The sequence below is a fragment of the Paralichthys olivaceus genome, chromosome 1 (genome assembly GCF_024713975.1).
Source record: "Paralichthys olivaceus isolate ysfri-2021 chromosome 1, ASM2471397v2, whole genome shotgun sequence".
Taxonomy (NCBI): Eukaryota; Metazoa; Chordata; class Actinopteri; order Pleuronectiformes; family Paralichthyidae; genus Paralichthys; species Paralichthys olivaceus.
Window position 1 is genome coordinate 15,903,640 of NC_091093.1, and position 17,030 is coordinate 15,920,669.

The 17,030-nt window shown below is 40.7% G+C and overlaps 1 protein-coding gene across 4 annotated transcripts in view; it reads left to right on the forward strand.

Annotated features, from left to right (window-relative positions):
* mafa (MAF bZIP transcription factor a) overlaps nt 1-15,234 on the forward strand; it is a 78,938-nt gene extending 63,704 nt beyond the window's left edge. For all 4 annotated transcript variants that reach the window (XR_011240805.1, XR_011240803.1, XR_011240802.1 and 1 more), the window contains one exon: nt 6,209-15,234. The gene's annotated coding sequence lies outside the window, so the exon portion shown is untranslated. The remainder of the gene's footprint in view (nt 1-6,208) is intronic.
* Nucleotides 15,235-17,030: the final 1,796 nt, after the last annotated feature.

Consider the following 17,030-nt stretch of genomic DNA (forward strand, 5'->3'; position numbering starts at 1 on the left):
TCATGATGCTTTGTGGGAAATTTCACAGGCGCTTGCTTCATGTGCTCTGTGTCATTTTAGTATTTTTTGTTTGAACACTGTGTTTTTGCCAAAACTTGTTCACCCTCTGTGTGTTTAAACACTGGCAGGTGATTCATTGAGCTTTTTGTGATGCCTGCTGAAACTGTCAGCTGTTAAATGTTCCCACACAGTTTTCTTCTTGTCTACACTTCTGTTTACTCTCTGCATGACTTGAAGATCATATAATCATATCAATGTCTGCTTTATAATTAACAGCAGAATTATTTGTAGAAAATAAATGTGTTTTCATAATTCTCACGATTATATAACTGAAACTATTGACAAAAAATTCCATTCGAATGAAAAATACAGTAGATCAAAACCCTTGAAGATTTTCTGCTAAAAACTGTAACCAGTACACATTAAACATTACAATTAATCAGCATTCTTGCAGTATGAGGTCTGAGACAGCAGCACAATGAAACAAAGAAAAATGTCAATGTTCTCTAACTTGAAGAAACAGACACAATTTGACACAACAGATTCATCTTCATATTCCCTGTATACGGTTTTTAACTGCACTGAAAGGTAGGAGAGGAATGTTTTAAGCGAATGATTTTCTCACACAATGCATTTATCATAACTTTAAATGTGATTAAATCTCTTTTGTGTTACAAAGCTGTGTAGAAGGAACTTGAACTGGGGGAACTGCTTCTCAGTTTGCGCTTAACCCAAAAAAAATCACAAAAAACAACCACAGAGAAGACGAAACGTGAAAACAGCAGCAGATTGTGAAACACTAAATGAGCATTGTGCCGCTCTCATTATGGCTCAGTCTATACACATAGCATCTGATTGGGTAATCTGTGTCTCTACTATGGTCTTTTAAACAGTACATTTGCTGACAATCCGATCATGTCCTACTTCACAAGTCCTCTCTGTGTTAAGTGTCTGTATTAGGATTAAACTCTTCAGAAAAACAAATTATCCACAGAGAGAAGAAACGAGTTTCTCTTAAACTCGCTGCATATAATAACAGGGAGATTCCCCAGCAGCGGTAGAGGTGGACCTATTAAGTCATTTATGATTAGTGCTAGTTATCTCTACTAATCTGAGATGTTTTTGGGTTGCGTGCTTCACTGTGAGGTGGAAAAAGGCACTGTGACCTTATGAATGATGACTAACACAGAGTCAGTCAGACGAGTAGCAGTACAACACTCTCTGCTCTGCCAGTCAAACTTGATTTGACCTCATGGACAACAGAACTGAACACGAGGACATAACATCACAACACACACAATGTGCATTTAGGGATCTGTGTATTTACTGAACTACAGCGATCGTGGTGATGCAGAAAGAGAAAAAAATCCTCCGCTTATAGAGACCAGTGTTTTGTTCACTCCGAGAGAAAGAAGTTCAGACACAGATTGTATTATTCACTTTGCTTCAGTTTTCTTTTACTTCCTTACATGCTACCAGATAATGGAAATAATAGCAGTAATTGCTGCATGCAAAGCTGTCTAAAGTATTTTTTTTTTTTAAATAATTGTGTGCTACATTGTGGTGTGTGTGTGTGTGTGTGTGTGTGTGTGTGAGAGAGAGAGAGAGAGAGAGAGAGAGAGAGAGAGAGAGAGAGAGAGAGATTCAGTGAGACAAATAGAATAGACGAGATGAATGTTATCTCCAGATGTACTACGAGCATTTGCATCTCAGGAAGTATGCCAGCCAATACGGGACAGTCCCAAGGCTGAGGGCCTTGGTGTTTTTATGCCCTATTTCATGAACATGCACACGGTGTAGTAGAATTAATGTAAAATCAGTATGAGACATGGAATGTGATGTTTTAAAAATGCATTGTCTCAATTCTGTTAATGTAGATAAACATAAACATTGCTCACACACTCCTGAGTAAAGTCCAGTCTCAAAGCTTCACATTTCTTATTATTATTTTTATTTTTCCACAGTGCTACTTGACGTTATCCATTTTCCTCTTCCAGTAACATTGCATTAGATTTCCAATATTCATGGTGTGTTTTTCCATCTTTCACAGATCAAGACTTCATGGGCTTTTTAGATGAAAAATTATCAATACAAGATGAAGCATCAGCAAAAAAGGGGTGACACATTGCCAACATGCTCTTGTTCCCGGTGCCAGCATCAATAATTCAGCCACTAGCTCATAACTTTATTTTCAATGCATAATTGAGGCCGACCAATGTTTTCTGTAGCCAGTTATATGTAGAGTGATTTTTAAACAATGAGAGAAGCCTTCCATTAAGCATTTAACATCTTCTCTTTTCCACAACGTGATGGAAAGTGTGAGGTTTTGGGGCCCGTGTCTTTCTCTTTGTGATTTGTGCTCAGTTGTGTGAGAGGTGGGGGTGCTTTTGTAGCTACTGTAAACATGAAAGTCTTAAGATGTTAACTGTGGGAAAGATGTGGTGAGTAAATGACAATGTGTAAACTCCACATTAAAACAGTGTGGTTTGTAAAGGAAGGGGTACCTGCACTCATCATCTGATTTGTGTTTATGTGCGCAGTGCGTGTGCTGGGCGATTTACAGGTTGTCAAATTGATTTTTATTATGCTAATATTGTAAGTATCTCAGTTGCCTGTATGTTTAAATATAAATCTTATTTTCAGAACACTACTTTCAGGGACCCTCCTCCATCCAGTGACTCATTATATGACTAGAATTCTCATTTGTTTTGTACTACTGCTTAATAAATATTGATTTACTATTTTAATTACATGTTAATCTCAAAACACATAGGTGCCAGGGTTATGACTCTCTCAAGTCACTCTGCAAATTTCCTGTTTGCAAATATTTATTGAGGATGGCATCCTGAGAGGGCTATAAAAGTGAATAACAATCATTAAACAGAGACTAGCTGTCTACAATATCTGCACAAGTGTCAATATCAGCAGCAGAGCTTGACCCGACCACTAATCAATTACATGTACTGTTTTTATATTATCTCCAAAGACTGTGATTATCCAGGCACACACACAAAATGTAATAGTTAAACAAAAATGTAAAAAACGATGCTTTGTTGAGTTAAAAGACACTGACACAGCAAATCAGTGTTGCATGTTCTAAAGCCATATTCAATGTGTAATAAATAGCAATAAATAATTAATCACAAACCCTTATACAATATAACACATAATTTATAGCTATTTAACCTTCCAGCTGTTTTTCTCTATTTAGTGTCCTGAAAAATAATTCCTGGTTTTTCTTGTATTCTTGAAAAATGCTGCAGTTATTGAAGCTGTTTTACGAATCATTAAGGCAAAAAAAGCTAATAAAAAAATAAATGGAAGACGCCTGACAGAGGATAAGACTTACTGTGGGTCAGTTTTAAATGAAATTATGTTTTAATACAAATTATTATTTCTGCCTGATGTGATGACAAATGTTTCAGTGGATGTATGAACCACCTGAGACTTTCTGGTGATATATAAATCAGTCTCACTCATTTTTATGAATTTATTTAATTAACTTTTATTTTATCTTTAACTAATTCAATATTGTTCATATTAAAAGGGACAAAAAAAAAACATTACAGACTCTAACATTGTGAATTTTTTTATTTAAATGGACAGTATTATTGCAGTACTATTGTACTCTGTATATACAAACAGTAAAAAAATAACTTTTTTACCTAATACTATAGGCAAATCAGCCTGCCTGTATGCATTCCTCCCCCTCCTCTCTTTCAGTCTCGTTTTCCCTTTCTCTTGCTTTTTCACTCTCATTTCTTTAATCGCAGACTGAGAATGCATTAGGATGATTAGGAAGGTAAAAAATAAAGGCAAATAATGTTGTGGCTTTTCAGAGAAAAGCTGTAAATGAGGAGCAGTATACAACCTCATTTTAATCTCATCTGGCCCAAACAAAATGGACAGCGTGTAAAATATTTGCTTTAGATAAGAGGGTGAAGGAGTGTGTGTTTGGGGATAATCCCTGCAGTATGTAGTGTTTGCATGGTTTGTTCCTGAGATCAAGGTTGCTGGTTTAATTGAGCTTGTACTGGACCCAGAGCCGAGAGAGCAAGGCAGAAGAGCATCGACAAACTATGAAATGGTTCCAATATGGCCAATCGATGGGGCTTTGTGAGCAGCTCCCTTGGGGCTTTGATTTTCCTCTCAAACAACAATCCAGGATCTCCGCTCTTCAAAGGCAAACTCCATCTTTGCTGTTATTGTTGTTGTTGCTTTCTCTGCATTTGAGTGATGTCACCGAGGTCGATTTTATCCATGTCCATAAAGGCTCTCCCACACTTGAATCACCCGGGAGACGTCCTCTGTTGGTCTGTGCAATGGTTACAACAACCAATAAAGGTCAATCTCCCATGGTAATGGCCAATTGGGTTTGTTCCCATTATTGGCCCTCTGAGCTGTGGTCAACAGATGGAGAGCTGGCACCACTGACACGAGTTACACTCCAACCTTAAGGAGGCTCAGCTCTGTTTCCAAGTGCTGTTGTGCGACTCTACACTCTCTCTCTCTCTCTCTGTTTGTGTTGGCCCATACATCACTCTATCATGTGCAGCTCCTGTATACGGGGCCCTGTCACAGTGGCATCACAGGAGCGTTGCTAGTCAGGGCTAACCGTCTAACCATTTCATCTAATTGTCTCATTAATGATTCACCGGTGTTAGGCTGCTCTAGCACTTCGCTGTGGGGAGCAAATCGTTCTGATTGGTTTGCCTCTGTCAATTATTGATGAGGCAGTGATCTGAAGTGCTAACACCTGGCTTTGGAGGTCCAAACGGCCCTACATTCCCATCACACACTCTGTTATCACACACCCTGGGACCACATTCAGTGTAGAGGGGGCTTAAGTCTTGACTGTTGCTGTTCTCTGACATTGGGTGTAGCATGCCCCAGGGCAACGGCTGTGATCTCAGTAGAATATTAACTCATAGAACATGGCTCACCGCTGCGCATGAGATGGACAAAACTGAGACATATCGCTCCTGGTGATTTGTGCCCCGAGTAGTGGAAAGAAGACACAATGTCACACGGAGAGGGAGCCGCTGATACTGCTGTGCATGTGTGTGTGTGAGATGAGACCACAGATAACGGTAATATCTCAAATAAATGTTTATTTGTCTTTAGTAACAGTAGGAATGCAAATTATAGTCTTGACTGCATCTTTTTTACGCTGTGGAAAAACTCTTCCCACGTCTTCCACGTGATTCTCAGCCAAGGGTATGTGTTTCCCTGTGGGATACTTCCACAGTTACCAGGCAATATGTGGTCAATGTAAGTTAGCTTATATGATGAATGCATTTATAATATATGCTCTAGCATTTAAAAACCACAACCTTCACTCAGGAGCAACAAAATTTACTTAAAAGAATTAATGTGTGACATTTATCATGAGAATTATCAATATCGACTGATGGACATTTTTAATTTGATGTCATTTTTGGCCAACTTGTCTATATTTGTTTTGTTTATGTTGTTTATATTGGGTGCAGGGTAGGAATCTTTATAGATGGGTCATGTAGCTAGAGTATAGTTGTATTCTACTTTATCTGGACTTGTGTTTAATGTGCCACCCATGAACTGCTGCCTCTGGCTACATGACTCAGTCATACTCGTGAAGCTGCTGAGGCCTCTTACCGAACTTTGCGTACTTCGGGATACAAAAGCAGAACAAAGAGCAGTATTTCTGCGTTTTAACAGAGTAAAGCGTGAACACATTGATTAATGCAAAGGGATGTAGACATGGAGGAGACTCACCCGCACTGTTAGTGAATTTGCTCGTCTTTCTTTGGCCTTAATTGAAAATGATTAAAGAGTCACCCCCCATGCTGACGCCACTGTCACTCTGAATCTCAGCCAAGTGGGCTTGCCGCATACACTCACAGGGTGGTCACTCTGCCTTTGTTTTCAAACTGGAAACAGTGACAGCAGAGCTCTCCCCACCCCCCAAATACTGTGACTCACTGTGTGTCACCATAAACCCTGTACGGACAGACAGAGTGTACACAAGGCGCCTACATGGCTCACAATGTGTTCACTCACTAACTTATAGTGCACGTTATGTGTGTTTGTGTGTGTGCATGGATGCAATGCGCATAAGTGTGTGAGAAAGTTGTGGTCTGATTTAAAAGTTTAATTACTTTTTTTTCTCTTTTCTTGTCCGACCCCTCCTCTCTCCTCTTCCCCTCCATCATTCTCTTTCTGTCAACAGATAACCTACCGGCTGAGCAGTGATGACACCGAGGCGGCTGACCAATCGCAAGAAGGCACCTACAAAGCACAACCTTAGAAAATGACTTCACGGAAGAACAAAAGACAAGACGCGCTCAAATCCCTCGAAATCCCTACAGCGAAATTCTTGAAAGCCTCTTACTACTCCTGTTTCCCTACTTGATATTTTACATCCAGCTTTTTTCTACAAAACACACTCAAAAAAAAAGAAAAAGAAAGAAGACTCATACTAATGACATGGTTGACAACGCCAGACATTGGAGGAACTATTTTCTCTTGGTGGGAAGATCACTGATGCATGCTTCTGTAAATAGATCATGATAAAAACCCTATTCTTATTCCTAATACAGGAAGTATACCAAGTTGCTCTCACCAACTTCACAAACCTTCATGACTGTGGATAGAGTACTCGAGGTTCCATTTTTTTCCCCATATGAAGTCAGTATTCTTCTTACCTCCTCAGAGACCATGCAATTATCATTTCCCTCATCATTTCTCTACTCGTTGGAGTTAGTTGGACTGTAAAAATTATACTTCCCCTTCGTCTTATTCTCTTTACACAACAGCCTAGTCTTCCTCTCCAATATCCACACAAGTACATGTAAATAGAGATGAATGACGACAACAGCATGGAACAGACCATAGTGTATATGTACCACTCCCCTCATCGATCACAAATCTCAGTATGTGGATATTTCAGACAACCTTTTTAAAGCGTTTAAAATATTGAACTTGTTTTTCTGATAGTTAAAGACATACTCCCAGGTATCTGGACATTTTCCTGTGTATATGAATAGATGCATAAAGGCAGTAGCTATAGCTAATGTGGTTACTTGACTACCTTGCAAGAATAATAAGGCAGCAATTCTTCTGGTATCATCACTCAACGGTCAAAGTGAAGAGGAAAAGCAGGATATTCACCTGAGCTATGTGTCCACCTTGGCCTTTCTAAATGTTTTTTTAACATTTAAATTTTTATAGTATTGTAATTTATTGTTTTCTCTCAGAAGCTGTCTACTTATTTTTCTGACTGCAATAACTCCCTTCCCCCTCCACATACAGTTTTTGGGTCGGAACTGCTAAAGCCGTCAGTCTGAGAGGACACCTTTTTTTCTTTGCATGGTTTGAAATGGTGCTCCAACAATGAGCCTGCACATCGAAGAAAAGGAACTCATCACTGATTGCAATGTAGACACGAGGACTCTGCCCTCTTATGGATCTCCTATGGATTTTCAAGAAGAAACAAATGGACAGACAGATAATATGCCAAGCCAATGAACAGACAACCTCAAAGGTTACCACCCTCACTAGTGAAGACAGAACAAACCTTTGCATGGAGAACTTGGAAAATGCTAGCTCGTTGAACACCTCACCTCCATCACCGTGCATCCTCTACCTCTCAAGTGTGTATTGTGCAACAAGAAATCCAAAGTCCCCGCTACTGTTTGCACAGCAGTGGGGACAGACAGAGGAGGGAGTCGCTCAGAGCTGAATTGCACTGATGGACACACACGGCAATGGGGAAGACAAAACAATTACTCACTTTGACTAACACACACAAACCTACGTACGAGTGCATGCATACAGATGCACAATCATACACAGCGCCACTCGAATATATTGCTGTATATATGTACAGTGTATCCACTATGTATAGTCCCAGATGCTGTACTTTGCATGTTGACTTGTAGATGGACTAGACCATTACTCATAGAAGAGATTGAGCAGGTAGGCCGAGTCAGTGGATTGACTCTCTAAACCAATGCAAGCTCTTTGTCAGCTTCACATCCCTTCACTTAGCTTTCAGAAAATGTATGCTAACATGACTGAAATAGTTTTAGCGCTCCCGATCCTCTTGTGCAAGGTCCTTGTCAGCCAAACGGTGATGCTGATGGGTTTTAAACTCTTTGAAGGGACATATATCCTGCCTCTGATGACAGACAGAACCCAGCCATAGTGAGCGTGGGTAGGAGAAGAGAAGATGGAAGGCAAACTGGGGCGCTCCAATTAAGTGGCAGCACACAAAGTGGCATGGGGCATCCTGCCAGCAACTGTCTATTCATCCTATGTCAAAGGGATTTGCACATCTCAATGAGTCCACGAGCTGAGAGAAGTCTGAGAGCAGAGCAGAGGAGAGCAGAGAAATGAAAGCGATGCTCAAGGGAGAGGATCGAAGAGAAAAAATGTGTGGATATTTACCAAAAATTTTAAATTGTACTGGACTCACGTTCAAGTATTTTCTCTGTCCACATACAGAATCTTCTTTTTTCTTGGAGAGTTCAATAACCCCTCGACCTCAGATGGTTACACCATCATGCAGATCTCTAGACTGTCAAGACCTCACGAGCTGTCAGAGGTTAATGTTGAGTTAATGAGCCTGGCTCTCAGCTCAACCAGATGTTCAGCCTTGTGGTTAAATACCTGTTACCCTTCTCTAGCGCCTGCCCACTACAGCTGAACTCTTCCTGGACACAGCTTCATGAAGAGCTTCACCAAGTAACAAATGATGATGTGCAAGCAACTTCAAAGTCTGTAAAACAAGTTTCTTTTTGACTTAAGACAATTAAAATGCATTGAAATCTACCAGCATACCCAAATTACCAAGGAGAAAGTCACTTTATGAGAATGCATGTGAGTACATACTCCGTATTTCACTTTCTGCAGCTGATTTACATGAAGAAAAATCTCCTTAAATAACATTCTGTCAGAGCACATTGAATCATAAGAGTATTTACAGTCAACATGTAAACAAACTCGAAATCAAGACTTATGACTTAGAGGTGATTAGTTAAAGCAGATTTAAAATACAGGAGGGATGAAGATGTCACCCAAACATGAGAAAATTGTATGTTGTAGGAAACAAGACACTGAGCAAGAGCTGATCTTCTCTGAGCCTGAGGCTTTTCACTTTCTCAGAAGTGAAACAAAGCTCAAATTCTGTGCAGCTGCAGGCGATTTGTGACAGGTTGGTTTGTTTTTATATGGTTTTGCATGTTAGTGCTCTGTTTCTTTGCCCTGATAGTCAGGCAGCCAGTGCATCGGCAATGACCCTGACCAATGTTAGGACACACATGTACACATGCACAGAGGTTCATATACAAAATGTGTGAAAGTGGATCAAAACACAGAGGCACATCCCTTCTCTTATTTAACACACACACACACACACACACACACACACACACACACACACACACACACACACCATGCTAATCTAAACAGCAAGGCTGTATGTAAACAGATTGTCGACATAATGGGATTGTTCAGTGTGCAAACAATAAGCTGTTAGCGTAATCACAGGTCAAAGATATATTACCCAGAGGGCCACGCTGTAGGTATATTAACATGATGGATATGTGAGAGAGGGGAGGGGGCAGGGGATATGAAGTATATAGAGCTCTACCGATTCAGATTTACCCCCTATCGGGCCCCCGTCCGCTGCGATTCTCTCCTCTGCCTCCCTTGTATTGGCCCCATTTAATCAGCCTTTGTCCTTCCCCCATTCGCCCACGTCTTACTTACCCTCAGTTCCTCCATTTTTATTTGTTTTCATTACCATTTCTCACCTCTAATACCTCAGTCCTGTCTTCCCTCCATCCTTCTCCCATTTTCCTCTTGTTCTAGATAGATATAATTTATTTCAGCAAAGTCTGAGCAACTTAGTTAGAGATAGACAGCATTTTTTGGCATTAACTTTGTTGTATTTCTACGAACAATGTGATGAATAGAACAACTACACAGTTAATTCTATGCTATACCTGAACATGCTGAAAACAACCAAGCACATCTCCCTGCGTATCAGCACACAAGTGCTATGTCAGTCAGGATAAATCCTGTGCAGCTTACTCCATTGCACATACAGCTTATTAACTTATCTCTGCTTTATTTGATTACCATCTAGCCCAATCGCTCAACTGGTTAATAAGTCCATGTCGTCCTGACTAAACACTCCATTAGTGTCATCACTGGTGAGCTCGTGTGTGTACTGCATACGTCTGTGGACCAGTGGAGCGGATACACTTTGGGCCTGAGCGACAGAGTAAACACAGGAGCAGAACACTGGGAAGAAAAACAACCTGTAAGACAGAGAAAAGGTACAGAGGTGGCCCGTCTATTGATGACAGCAATAGTCAGGAACTTCTGCCTATTTGGCTTCAGGTGTCATTTAAGGCTTCTGTATGAACATCCCATATGTGATGAAATACAGTGGAGCTGCCACTTGGAAGTCAAAAATTTGAACAATCAGTCAAAGACTCTCAATGTCCAGTATATTTCTGAGGATATTAAGTTCCCAGAAGTGGCTGCAGAGTGAGCGCTCCTCATTTTTTCATTCCACTACATCAAGTCATCCTGTCTGCTTTGGGATCTGAATACAGAGTGAGTGAGCAACTTCATACAGTCTCAGAACTTTGTTTGACATCTAGCAAAAAAATGTTGTTACACATTTCCTAAGTTTTATTGGCATAGTTAGTGTGCATTACCTCAGAGTGAGAACTTGGCTTGTTTGCTATATTACATGAACATAGCTGTCACCCCGAACATCCCACCAAACCCTGTTCAAAAATCTTGCAGCTTAAAGGAACAAATTGTTGACTGTTAGGATTTATAAACTAAATCTAATTTGATTAAGAAAAATCTCAGTCTGGTTTGGGCCTGCAATATAGTTTTGGAGGCAAACCAAAAAGTTCCACAAAGATACACAAAATGGTTCAGGCAAACGGTTACTAAATTTCAACATGGGAGGCCCAAGGGTATTGTAGTATTCAGGACAGACCACCATGTCAAACTGAATGAAAACACTTAAGGGTAGAATGTACAAACTTGTGGCCATTACATAAACCTTTAGGATCATAACATCATCCTGTGTTCTATGTTAAGTAATGTTACTGATATTAAAAGAAAAACTTATGGACGAAGTAGCTTCTCTGACTTACACACATACATTATCTGTCCCCCCCTCTCCCTCACACACACACACACACACTGACACACAAACACACTCTGTTCCTCTGTGTCTCTGTGAAGAGTGGGGTGTCACGATTAACAGTGACCTCAAGCCAGACATGGTTGGGGTAGTGGGAGTGGGGCCAAAGGTGAAAGGATTACAGTGTGTCAACCATGTCAACTGCTCTGCTGTAATCCTGACCTCCAGGCCAACCCCAGACTCTGGAAACATGACTCACACGTCTCAGCTCAACATGTTATAAGAATACCACCGTATTACTCAAAGAAACACACACTCGTTTGTCCATTTTCAATAAAAGGGGATTTTTAAAAATGCTTGAAAAAAAGCCTAGGAAGTTGTATTGGATTTTGCTCAGGGGATACATTGGATGAGGGTTGATCTAATAGCCAGACAGCAGCAAAGATAGGGCAGACCTCCTTATGTCACACAGCTAATGACAGGGATGAATAATAGAGCCTTTAAAGCCCTTACTCCCACCTCATTCTGGCCTGCACATAAGCTAAAGCACCGGGTGAGCAGCGAGCCATCATGCCCCTCGCCGAGATGAGATGGGCTTCCAAGAAGATTTGGTGGGGATGGAGGGAATCGGATTAACCCAAATGCCTCAATTGGAATAAATGCTCTGGGCTGACCCCAGTGTAATACCATTGATAAATGCTGTAAACCAAATCTTTAGCATCTGATTAGGTAGCGGAGGATAACACATCCTTTTTAGCATCAACATTATCTGCGGTGAGATAGCGCGGAACATTACGCAAGGCTTTGTACGTGAGTGTATGGAAACACGTACATGCTGAGTTTGTCATGAGAAGTCCTGGACTTTTACAAATAGCCAAGTTGCTCTTATAGAAATAAATAAATGGGGGAATAATAAATCGCCAGAAGCTGCGGACAGGTGGCATTTCAGCCTGCACCATTTAGCTGTGCAGTCTGGTTCCTGACAGCTTGATTTAGTCTCCTGCACCTGAGCCAGAAAGGAGAGAAAATTAACGGCAGGAAAAACAGCTTAACTAGATTCCAATTTACCTGCTTTGAAACATAATGAAGTTATTCTGCAGGATGGACTTTTTGGTACCTGTAGTAAGACCATTGAGATCAAGCAAATGTTGTCAAACCCATTCACAAGGAGAGGCATGGCACAGCCAGAGAGGTAGCACAACTCTGCCATTTGAGCCTGGTTGTGTTCAGGGGAGACATTAGGGCTTTGTGTTTAGGGTGTAAAATAGAGATTAAAGTGGCTCAAGGGGAGATGCCAGGATGTGTGCTGTTCTCCCTGCTGTGAACAGGGTGTAATCCTTCAGTTTCAGAGAAGTGAAAAGTTTGTAGAGTCCAGAAAGTTACGCATACATCCCTTCTGGGCCCCCGACAGAGCAGAGAGTGGGAAACAGCAGGGGATAACCATATGTTATCAAAGTGTTCTTCAAAGCTCCCGTCTTTAGTCCACTAAATTATACAGTATCATCACATACTGTATACCTGACAAAAATAGAAGAAACATAATTATGCAGCTCAATGTACAAACACACAGAAAAAACATTTCTTAAAAAGTATGATTTCAGAAAAGTGTTGCCTTTGAAAAATGGAGGGGCATTTTTGTTTTCTTGCAATTTCTTAACAGTGGTAATGTCCTGATAGTGTGGGTCAGCTCATGATTTTGTATTTACATGCTTTTAAAATACTGCTGCTGCTGGACAATTACAAATTTATGGTTCCTATCAAAATGAGCCCCTTCTGTTTCAAGAGGTTAATTTGTGCTCGCCCCTCATTTCAATTGTACTGCAGTAAATGTCCACATTATTTCCCACATGGGCCTGGACGAGGGGTTTGATTATCCAAAGGTAGGCCACGGTTGACTCTGTTATTGTCAGAGGGGTCGTAAGCTGCAGTAACGGCTTCTAGGGTCTTATTGCTATGGCGATCAGCCCCTTGCCACTTGGCCTGCATGACCCCAGTCAAAGATAAGCTTTATAGGAAAGCACATTAACATGCTCTGGCAGTCACCTCCCTCCTTTATCAAAGGCAATTCTATGAAATCAAGTGTTTATGGAGCCCCAGTGAGGGTATAGAGCTGCTGATTGCCTACATTAGAGGTTGAGTGTAAATGAGCTGGAGGTGGACAATGGACCTGGAGTCGTGGGGAGAGCTGAGGATGTGATACTGAACGTTATTCTCACTAAATGAGCAATATTTTTTAATGACTGCAACACCCCATGAGCAGGTTAGTGGCCCCAGCATTACAAATACAGTCTAAATATATCCATGTCTTCCACTCTTTCTACAATAACTGACACTACCATAAGAAACATTTAATATGCTTCTAGATGATGTAACATGAGTTATTAATTATGTTGCCGTAGACTGTAAGTAACAGAACCTTCCTTTATTGTTGTGCTACACTGGTTCTATTTTACAAAACTGTCAAATGGCTGTCTTTTTTATTTTCTTGCACATCTGTTACATTTATACAGACATTTTCCTGTGGCTAGGAACACAAAACTACAGAGGTGTCAGTGGTGTGTGTCTGCTTACAGCCTGATCACTGCTGAAAGATCCTTTCAGTGCGTCTACAATGATGGATGGTGATAGCCCTGTGTCTTTGTACACATCAGGGGGCTCTACTGTTGTCACTGGACAGATAGAGGGAGCGAGAAAGAGAAAGATGTAGCCGCAGCTTAATGTCCTTCTCTGGTGCTGTGCATGCTCTTTCCTATTTGCTTTTCCCTTCACGGCACGGTTAACATCGTAAATTAACCTTTTCAAGTCCCCCGTGCTCAGAGACTGGTGCGCAGTATAGACAAAGGAGAAAAAATAGATCTGTGTTATGCAATGCGGTAGCACCGTTTAGTGATGTAGCCTGTTACAGAATCGAGCTCTTCCTTCTTCTTCAGTGATAGAGAATAAAAAATTAACACACTTTCCTCAGACGAGCAAACATGTTATTTTTTGTGCATGTCCTGTGTACTCTGCATATCAGTGTGAGGCTGCTTTTTGTTCTCCATCCTAGAAATGTAAATGAAACACATGAAAGAAAACATATTGTAGATCCCTCTGTTCTTAGTTCACGTCTGTAAATAGGATGTAAATACCAAACAGCTATGCATGCTAATATACAAGCAATTTGTTCAGGTACTTTTGTAATCCAGACTTCTCATATGGCATGTAATGATGAAAAAAAGCAAACATGGAAAAACATAATAAATTGTGAACACAAATATGGTTTGTAAACAACTTCAAAACTGGAAAATATATGTCTTTGCTCTTAATGTTTTCTTACTGACGACTAATGCATTGGCCTGCCATTTACTACAGTGCTCTGCTCATGTTACTTTTTTATGTTTCATAAGATAGGGCCGAGGCAAAAAGGACCATAAATCACTGGTTTGTGGAAGAGCCGGGTGGGGGGAATAAGAAGATGAGGGGAAGGATGGCCGTCTGACCATGTCGTTTTTCCATTGCCGCTACACATTCACATGCACACACTTAATTGATGACATATCCTTAATGTCTAACACAGACAATAAAATCCCATGGCAAAAACCGTTAAGCTTAAAAGCAGTAGAAACTGGCCTGCCATTTGAGTTATCTCACCAAAAAAGAAGAATCACCAGCTTTAAAGTGTGCTGTTATTTTAAAATAGCACATATTTGTTTCTGATAAGTGAATGCAAAACCATTAAATAAACTACCAAGCTGGAACAAGTGATTTTGACTCATTCCAAATTCTCCAAATCATGAGGCAACGGAGAGATTTTTGAAAACTTTGACAGATTTTGTTTGCTCGTTTGTAATATATTTCCAGTGAAAAACGATTACCTATATGCCAAATTTGCCTCTGCCCTAGCAAACTCCAATGTGACAATTTATGAAGACAGAGATGGATGAAGTACGGTGAAAATCTTTCTGGTTTCTAAGAGTGTTTATTTTCAACCATGTTTAGAACCATGTTAAATCCCAAGGCGCTCATGGTAGATGGAAGTGTCTAATTTTTAACCTGTGCTAAAGATATTTTAAATTTAATAAATACTTATTGTAACAAGAAAACATGTTGTGTCGTGTTGTGAACTTTCCACTTTGCTTTTGCATGTTGGCTTGAAGGGTAACGTTAACGAAGACAGAGAGACAAAGAGAAAGTAAAGAGATTTTAGTTATAAAGGCTCTTTAATTTGTGTCCGGGTAAACTACTCACTCCACTCATTATATCCAAGATGAAATACAAAAGAGACCACAGGCTTACACATAATGACCTTTGACCCCTGGCTCTCAGCCGTGTAGTAACAGCAACACTGTATAGTTATTAGTTATTATTGTTCTAATTTGGCCAGATACGAACAGGGAATTTTGTGAATGCAACGAAAAGTACAGCTAATAGTTGTTTGTGAAGGTTATCTGACTCATTCTGGGACTAATTATAAGCCACTCACACCCAAGCAGAAAGAGGCAAGACACGGCTGTTTGTGTTTTGTACGTTTCAACAAATTGTTTACAAGAGGACACATTCAATTAGTTATTTCATTAACGCCTTCTGTGGAATCAATTGACAATGCCGATAACAAAGCCACATCAATTTGTGAGCCGACTCCAGCACATTTCTCTAAATGATTGAAGAGCGCTGCTGTTTTCGGTCCCTGTGAGTTCTCGCTTGCTCTGGCTTTATAACAGAAATCCATATAATGCTATGTATTATTATGTATACCATGAGAATCTTTTCAGATTTTACTTGAATCACTGGTTGTGGCCAGAAATCCTGCATGTAGGCTGTGGCTCCTATAGGGAGTGAAGTTCTGTCTTTCTCTTTGCTCTGCCCTTCCCCTTGAGTGATATCCAGCAAAGAAGGAGAGAAGCATTCTCTTCCTCTCTGTCAGTCCCTGCTCTCCCCTCCTCTGGCATAGATAAACAATGCCAGTGACAGTCTCTCATCACTCAAGAGGCTGAATCTCTGGCCCTGACCCGATAACATCAAGTGTGTGTGTGTCACCTGTCAAGTGGCTTCTGTCACACTTCAGTGGGAACTCAAAACATGACTCTCAGTGTGTGTTTATGTGTGTGTGAATATGAAGTCGATTGGGGGATGGTAGTGTCGGTTTAAGAGTGCCCGTTGGCATGCAAGCATAGGCCTCTCTAGGCATGAGTGGAGCGGAGAGTGGTGAAGGGGGGATGGTGCTTGTGAAGGTATGCCAGGAAACAGAGAAAAAAGGAGGGGGAGGCGTAACGACCCAAATGAGAAGGACTTGTGCAGACACTGTGAAACTATCTCATTTTGTAGGCTCCGCTACTCTCATTCTCATGTTCAGAACGGGCAGGGTGATCTGGGAACGCAATTATTTTCACCTATAAAAGGCAACATATGCCAAGATCATAAAAGTTCTTATTGGACAGTAATTTATTAAAGCAAGTCATAGAAATGGAGAGAGGTGGGGCACGAGCTATAACATGAAGGTGTCGTTCTGCTTCTCATTAAGGGTCCGAGTGTCAGTGAACTTCAATACCCCAGGTGCCCGACAGAAGAGGGATACATGAGCTAAACAGTACATTCTTTATAAGATCCTGGGGAATGGGAACATTTACTGCAGCCACATCATGTCCAACATCCATTCTCAATCCATCTCACTGTAAAGCTGCTTTCAGGCATTGTCCTATAATTTTCCGGAAGGGCTGTATGTGAGAACGTAAATATCAGTTGCTCTGGACATTTTGCAGAACATTTCCTGCGATCCACCTTGTTATATGCCGGCAAAATGTCTATGTCAAAGCATTGCCCTACACATAGAAGAGATTGACAAAGTTGTAGATTTGTAAATTTAATTACATTTGAGAGCTTTTGGCGGTACGGGCAGATG